The sequence below is a fragment of the Sycon ciliatum genome, chromosome 7 (assembly GCF_964019385.1).
Source record: "Sycon ciliatum chromosome 7, ocSycCili1.1, whole genome shotgun sequence".
In the NCBI taxonomy this organism is placed as follows: domain Eukaryota; kingdom Metazoa; phylum Porifera; class Calcarea; order Leucosolenida; family Sycettidae; genus Sycon; species Sycon ciliatum.
Window position 1 is genome coordinate 2303781 of NC_088649.1, and position 8818 is coordinate 2312598.

The 8818-nt window shown below is 45.8% G+C and overlaps 1 long non-coding RNA gene across 1 annotated transcript; it reads left to right on the forward strand.

Moving 5' to 3' along the window:
• The first annotated feature begins 2098 nt into the window (after positions 1 to 2098).
• LOC135820717 (uncharacterized) lies at positions 2099 to 5493 on the forward strand. The gene is made up of 3 exons (XR_010554186.1): positions 2099 to 2383; positions 3984 to 4131; positions 4664 to 5493. It is a non-coding gene; the product is annotated as an uncharacterized LOC135820717 (long non-coding RNA).
• The last annotated feature ends 3325 nt before the right edge of the window (positions 5494 to 8818 follow it).

The window sequence follows — 8818 nt, forward strand, 5'->3', positions numbered from 1 at the left end:
GTTTTTTGGCCTAAATTGGCAATTGTGAGTATGCTATGTTTGGCCCCTCCCCCGAGTGAAACCGGCCGGTAGAACTTGTTAAAATCTTGTCTCCGTACACTAGATATCCTACGGAACAAAGTACAATCGTTTGTAGCCACGTTTCAAAAAAAAAAATTTGGACCCGAGGGGTAGGAGCCCGGCAGGCTACCTTCGGCGCCAGCCGATAACATACATGCATTCAAATGTCTGTAACATTGGCATCCCTCATTATTTTTGCACCAAATTTTCTACACATGCTGGTCAGATAATAAAGAACACTTTAACAACCACCACACATGCATTTCGACTTGGAGAACAGGATGCTGGACACACCAAACAAGAATATCGCAAAAATGCGGTCAACAAATTTTTGGTACAAGTTTTCTGCAAGGATTTTAGCAATAGCCAGATACTTATGTTACATAATGAGTGTTCTTGCTCAATACTAGATGCTCACGAAGAGATTTATGCTTCTAGATGTAAAGTATCTGGCTGACACACACATAAAGAAATCACGTAAAGAACGTGCCGTTGGTCCAATTATCTTTCTGTGCCCATACGTCAGTAGATGTGACAAAATCTTCAAAAGTAGAGACGTGAGCACCTTGCAAATTTGACGTAGATATGAATACATATATAGTTTACTGGATTTGGACATACCAAACTGGAGATATGGTGTACCAAAGGTCACACGGTACCCCCCAAAAAGGGCAACTTTTAGCACTCAAAAACCACCAGGACAGTACGTAACGCCTTCCGTCTCTTTGGCCTTGTCTGCATAACCCTTTTTGAAATCCCTTCGAATCACCATCGCCAATGTAGGATGTGTAGCGAAGGCCATTGAGAGCCTCAGATCGATTCCAAATCTTCACTACTGCTGCAGTCTCCATGGCTGGCGATGAGACATTGGTGTTGATGTCGCAGCTGTCAGCATGTGCAGCCTTCCAGGTGGCAAACTCCGCTGTCGTGACTGTCTTCGTGTCGCGTTTGTTGTCCCAAACCTTGCAATGGTTGCAATGCTTCGATAACACCTCCACATCCACTACCTTGAGTGTGTCGTACGCAATTACTGTTTGGACACCAAACACAGAAGAGTACCCACGCCGCATCCATGTGCCGTCAGTGCTTACGGCCACGTGTGACGGATGGTCAGATCCACTCGCTTGCCGCATAGCCAGTAACTCTGCAGCATGGTGCCGCATGCTATTTGTCCCAACTTCAACTGCTGCATCATGCAATGCTGAACAGTGAGACTGGAACGACCGTCCGTACATGGGCTCAGGCATATCCATGATGGCACAGAACATCCTCAGTGCTTCTCTTCCCTTGCCAATCATCCGCATGGCCATTGCTGAACGTCTGTTCACATCATAAAATCGCATTGGTGTATATTTTTCAGCAAGGCGGCCCTCAAATACATGCCCACAATGATCGCAGGTAAGCTCAAGAATTGGGGCTAGGCCATATCGAGTCGACTCCTGGACGAGCAATGACCCAGTCTTGCAGTTGGCACAGACACATGATGAGCCAAGAAGACGTGTCAGGGATGGCAAGTGGACGATTCTGCTACCACTGTTGTGCTCGTCCGAACTGTCATCATCATCATCAGACTCGTCGCTGGACATAACCCCATCGCTTGAAATCACCAGTACAAGAATCAGATGCCACGGAAGATTGATTTGCAACATCCTCAGATGCTGCGACGAATACGTCCAAATCACCATCTTCAGTTGTGGGCTCTTCACGAGCCAAGACAGTCCTTTTCCGCGGGGGAAGGCACTTCTTTGGCCTGCTGAGAACCCTGCTCTTGCGTTTGTTACCCATGGCAGATGATCCACCACGGCTTACGTCTCCAGCAATGTCAAAACTGACAAGGCTTGATGAAACAAAGCTACAACAATTATTAAATTTTGCTTTGCATGCTGACACTTCGCTGACAAATTTTTTTTGATGTCAGCTGACTGTCTACCACGCGTACGTCATGAAGAGCAGCCATTTTGGAAATGATTGCCGCGGCAACGGATCACAGAGGAGGCCCGCTCAGTAGGATCGCCAAGCCCTACTCAAGGGCCAGTTTTATTTGCAACCGCGGGAAACAAAGCCCCCATGACGCCGTCTTTTCAGGCCTTCAGGAATGGCCGAAATTCCGAAATTTGTGGAGGACTCTACCTGGCCCTCGTCGTCTCAGTGGCCGGTCAAGGGCAATCAAAGGGTGTTTTCGGCTCCGTAGGGATACCTTCTACCCCAATATGATATTAGTTTGAGGATGAGCTGCGTGAAGCGAAGTTACAGGGCTGATGTTTGTTGGACGTCGTCATTTCCATTTGCATTCATCAATCATTGGGCTCGAAAGAACTGGCTGGTAAGTGAAAACTGTATAACTGGCACTAAAGCCACTTGGTGGGTAGGTTGCCGCAACACTCTAGTTTATCAAACAACAAAAGAAAGCAGTGTGGGTGCTTGCCACACAACGCGGCACGAAATTCCCAGAGGTGTGTTGCCATTACGTGAAAATCACGACGTAATATTTTCGCACATATCAGGGGCGATATGTCTCTGTTTAGTATAGCAATCATGGGCAATGCATGTGTGACGCATCTATTGACAAAGAGCAAATGATGTAAAGTAATGTCGTGCCTTCCATAATGCTTGGACTTGAAAAAAGTAGCATTTAGCCAGTGAGTACTGTGGTACTCTAAAGATTTCCTTGAGTATGGATTTGTATTGCTCAAATAATGGAGGTGAATACGCCAGGAAATCTTTAGATTTTTCATAATATAGCAGTAGGGGATAGTCCGAAAAGATTCTTGGTACACTGCAGTATACATAATTATAATATACCATGCACATCATAAGCCGCGTCATGTTCCTGCTGTTGGAGCTGTTTGTGCTGGTACCACTGTGTTTGTCGTAGCTGAACATGATGATGCTGCTGCTGCTGTTGCTAATGAGGAGATTTGGGTTGATTATGTGACGATAGGTGCTGCAAATGGTTGTTGTCAGGGGTTTGTGCTACAGCTAGTTGTGCTATTACGACGAGTTATTTTGCAGCAACAAATTGTGGGGCTTTGAAGGGTTGTGCAGATTTGCTGCAAGGTTTGTGCTGGTGCTTGAGGTGCGCTCACGCTGCACATACTCCCCCCCCCCCCCCCCCACTGAGGCCGCAATCAGGATTTGTAACGTAACTGTGACGTTCAGTTCATGTGTGTGCTGTTGCCATTCAACTTACCCGCTTTTGCGCATGGCCACCGGTTTTGGTCGCAATGTGAGCATGCCCTCAGTGGGTTATACTGCTGCTGCTGCGATTGTTGCTGCTGCTGCCACTGGCATTACCGCTACCGCTGGTGTTGCTTTTTTTAGCATTGTTGCTGCTGTCGCTCCTCCTGGGACCCGTGTTGCTGCTGTGATCGTTATTGAGTCTGTACACTTGCCGTTGCAGTCTTGAATCTGGATCACTTTATCAATGGTCCTTGTGCACGTTGTACAGATGTACGAATTCCCGTAGTTGTTTGTATTCCTGCTTGGGTGTTCGTTGTGTGCCATACATGCACATTTGACCAATTTAGACCAATAATCATGGGAAGACAATCGCTTTTCCAGCTTCATCACTTTGGATAGAGCTCAAGACTAGCTAGATCTTCTTTGGAAAAATGGTTCCGTATGAAATGCCTTCAGGGCACGTTTCATAAAGCAAAGAGCAGTGAACACGTTTTCCTGTACATTCAACACCCAACACAGTCTACAGGATTCTACAAGATTCTATGAAATTTCTTGCATCTGTACAGCATTACTTGTTGAGTACAGAAACCCATGACTAGGCATTACATGAGTTGAAAATGTTGCCGCGGTACATGTATTTGTCGCGATGTCTACGTGTGGTATATCGGTCCTGTGGAAACCACGACAGGTGTCTTCACAGTTGATTCTTTACCACTGCGTGTTATTTTGTGTGTTATCTACAGATGTCATGGAGAACGTGTGCAGCATACCTTTCTGAACCCCGACAGACATGTGTCGGTCAACCATTGACATTATAGCAATGTATGCATGGCAGCAATGTTTATCAGCTCAGCCGAATGTCTATATGTTTCCACCACGTCGATCAGGAAGGTGTGTACATGCTTGATTCTGCATGTAACTGTGTGGCTTGGCCTCTAGCACTGTATACTATTGTGTATATTCTGCTTCAAACATTCACCACAGTGACTTCCAGAGGTTAAGACAATTTGATAGCAGTTCGAATGGCATATCTCTCGCTTGCATACGATAAGCCAAACTTGCCAAATCGCCAATTCTATGCTCACGTTGCCATACCACATCAATCACATACATGTATCATACATTACATTGGGCTCTTTCGATTACACATTCTCGACCCAGGTTTTATAATCCTTGAATGACCAGAATGAACGGATTGCGGCTATGTAAACAAACTACACGTAGAAATCGTAAAGGGGGATCACGTGGGATCCCGTACACCCTCGCCCGCAAGTGTACCTAGCATGGCGTGTACGTCGAGTGTGTAATTTCTGAATTCTAGAAACGACGAGATTTTGTGTAATAGGACGCGCCCATTGTAGATACTTCTTACCTTAGTTGGTGCCATTCTGGAGTTGTTGCTTTTTTGTGTTGCTGTGTGCAGGGTGTCTGGTTCTTGCCTCTGCCGCAGAAGATTCCATCGCTGCTCCAGGATTGAGTTGTAGAGGAACTGCAGCATGTCCGACCCATTTCGGTGAAGCACGATGCCGCGATTGATCAGTGATGGTGATGATGGCCTGTACCTGGTGGTCTGTGCTGGCTGGTGCACGCTACCCTATCCACAAGTTGCCTGTCAGGATGTGCAGCTAGGCATTGTAACATGTGCTGCAATACCAACCTTCTGGTGTCACCTCTATCTGGAAGTTGACTTGCAGATACTACTGTATCGGAGAACAAGTTTGGCGAGTCCCGCCGTGGCTGTTTTGTGATCGCTGTTGACGCATTCCACATGCTAGTCTATAATGTAGCTACTAAGAATTAGCTTGGCGCTTTGGCATTTGGGATACGTGGCAGTGCATGTCACCCTCACAGTCGTCAGCACTGCACAGTGGCTTCGCCGGTTGGCCGGCTACTCTTCGCTGCCGGCCATTTCGCTATACCGTTATCAGGCTTTATGCGAGGCCAGCTTATACATACATTATGCTGTTGACGGCTTTCTGGCTTCGCAGTCTTGTACAGTTTGTGGATGCGTAAACTGGTATGGCTCTTCACATATTGCGCGTTCCGGGCCACATTGCTGACATTGCCGCATGTGTTCGTCCCATTTCTATTATCCAAATAAGTGTTTATTTTCATTCCTTGTTATGGTGGTATAGTTTCCAGCCTCCACCCACTGTTTCTGATTTCGGCTGTGTTGCAGTAGCTCGCCAGTATGATAATCATTATGACTATATGACGCGAATTTCTAATAAAATATGACTGCTGAAAACCTGGCGAGAACAGACTAACTCGATAACTGGCACTAAAAAGAATCCTCTCACCGATACATCTAAGCAATATCTGTGCACACATGCAAAAAGAATTGCAATCGGTTAGTGCCAAACAATGCGGCACGAAATCTGCGGAGGGACGTTTTGAATCCAAGAATATATTTACCATCCAGAAAGCCGACGAGGACGACACTGTTTCTCATCTGTGGCCGTCGCGAAAAGATCTCAGGGGAGTGTGTATCCGTAGGATTGTGTAGAGCGCAAAGAATCGAAGCGAAGTGGAGTATTCTCGGTGCGGTGGCTGTCTTTGTTTTCGTCGGCATTTTGTTGTCTTGAGAATTTTCCTCCACGAAGGGCTTCAAATTTCCCGCGACTGCAAATAAAAGTGCAACTTTTAGACGGCTTTTTTGAATCTGGCGATCCTACTGCGCTAGCTCGCGTCAAAAAATTAGAGCGCTACGATCGAAATTGATGAAAATAGCGCAAAAATGACTTTGGTGAAAATTTTAATTGTTTTTGCAATTTCATGCAATTTATTTCATATTCAATTTTGTAATTGTCGCACTTACAATCCACTATAACTCCGGAGCCACTGGACCGATTGACCCAAAATTTTAAATTCTAATGCTTTGTGGCTACCCCAATCAGAAAAGTATCACAGTTAACCTCAAATCAAAAATTCGATTTTTCCCAATTCTGAAGGTAGCCTGCCACCTTAAGAGCAGGTGGTCACCAAGCCCAGAGGTCGCTTACACCAGATTTTACTGTAGTTTCTCCATCGATATGCTGATGGTCTGGGAGAAACTGATCGGCTATTCCACAGCTATGCCAGCCTCTCTAAACCATCACTTTGCTCCCCCCCCCCAACCCCCCAACCCCACAACCCCCCCATTCCCATACATCACACAATCATGTACAATGTACAATGTACAGTGTACATTGTACATTGTACATTGTACATTGTAGGTATTAGAAACACCAAGTACATGTAAACTGTTGCTATGGACAACACAACACACTGTACCGAGAAGTCTCTATTAGCATCACGAATATCGAGTTCAAGTTTGCGAACATTTTCCAGTATTATTATTTATTATTTTGCTTGTTCGCGTTGGCATCAACCTGCATAAAGCAGGTATATAGCCTTCGCTTAAGCTGCCATAAAAAAGAAAGCTCATCCTAAGCGAGAGGGCTAGAGGGAAATATAACGATAACGAGATACAGAATACAAAGAAATCCAATGAGTTCAACGTACAATTCAAAACAAGAAAGAAAGGGAAGAAAAACAGAGCCGAATCTACCGATTGATCCATCAATCGACAAAGGGGACTAATCCGTTAGTGTTGCAAAGTAGAAGCTGATTATAGTTGCAGATCTCCAGGCCAGGGCCAGCATATTGCCGATTCTGGATAGGTCTCCGCAGCATTTTCCAGTGGAAATACGAATTGCGGATTCGGGTCAGGAGAGTCAGAAATGTACAACTACCTACGTAGTTCTGTGCACAAGGGGCACATGCATGCGGCTAATGTGATTTCTCCGCAATTGTGCCAGTGGTTGTGAGACTTATCCCCTCACCCCCACCGATAATCGCCGCTTCTGTCGCTAGGTTTACCCTATGTTGGCGACCGTCGTGAGTTAGGTTCGGGAGCGGACACGCTAATTTATTCCATTTCATTCGATTGACCGTCGTGACGCGGCACACTTGAGGACGGGCAGGCCAGAGCTGTATCAGTCCAAGCACGAAGTGTCAAAGTAGGGAATAACGCTTGAATGTACAGTTGGTTGCAGATTTAATAGCTAGATTTCGGTGAGTCGTTTGTGAAGGTGGAAGTGAGCAACAAGATGAACTCCAGCAGAACGAGAGAACAGCACATACAATGTACTATCATGTATAACAAAAATTATGGGAAAGAACAACTAAACCTACTAAGATGAGAGAGAAAATGATAACGGCTGATGTGGTGACGTCACGTGTATAGTCTCGAAGCTGCCAACTCTGTGCGCACAAATAATATGAACACATACTGAAGTATTATCACAGAGTCAAGTAGTTCACTCAGTCAAACATCTGTTGTCTCTTGGTCTATATCTGTCACGTGGTCTGCATGCTATAACGTGCAACAGTGCAAGCGAAGAGAGTTGCGATTACGTGACACTGACTGCGAGAATCTCTTGCCTTATGAGTGAGGAATAGAATACCTACAGACAGTAGTGTATACTGTATATCTGTATTAGTAGCCACTCACAGTATGAACTACTGCATAGTCACGTGATGTGCTTCACTGTCCGAAGAGTGCTCACTACCCATGTAGGGTAGAGCCTTGTACACAAGAGAGAGATTGGAAGCTTTGTCACAACTCTGAGTTTCACGTATTACTACGATCATCAGGCAACTCATGGATCCAAAATGGGCAGCCTGAACATAAGGGGGAGCAAGGTGGGAAATTATGAGGGGTATCATAGGCGACGTATCAAGTTCAACCTTCGTAACTTTGTCCGCAAGGTCAAGTGAATCTAGCTAGTAGTCCCGATGCCTATTAAATTTTTGTTTGTGTCTGTGTGTCGGAGTGTGTGTGTGTGTGTGTGTGTGTGTGCGTCTGTGTGCGCGTGTGTGTGAGTGTGTGTGTGTGTGAGTGTGCGCGCGCATGTGTGAGTGCGTGTGTGTGAGTGTGCGCGCGCATGTGTGAGTGTGTGTGTGTTTGTGTGCATGCGTGAGAAAGAAAGTGCGTGTGGTTGATTGGATACATGTAAGTGCGGGTGCAAGTACATGTATGAGTATGTGTGCAGTAGGTGTGAGAATGAAAGGATGAGTATTGTGGGCGTACACGCGCGCGTGTGTGTGTGTGTGTGTGTGTGTGTGTGTGTGTGTGTGTGTGTGTGTGTGAGACAGAGAGAGAGAGAATGTGTGTGTGAGATTTGGAGAATGTGTGTGTGTGTATGTGTGTGAGATTTACAGAATGTGTGTGTGTGAGAGAGATTTACAGAATGTGTGTGTGTGTGTGTGTGTGTGTGTGTCCCATATGGTGCAGTGGTACTGTATGTGCAGCGATTTCCAATCAGTAGGTTGCGGGTTCGATTCACACGTCGTTCTTCTCTTTCTCAGACTCCTCCTGACTTTTCTTTCATTCTCCTGGGTGGTTACCAACCGCCAGTGCATGCCGGAGTATGTGGTGTGATGTGTGTGCGTGAAAAAAATGAAAAAAATGAAAATGACCAAAAAGTAGGGATTCACTGGCCAGAAAAAGCCACTTGATAGCTGTGCGGTGTAGACCAGGCTGAACAGTGGTGGTCAATCTTCAGCCTTGCAAACTGTTGAATGGTGCAATCCC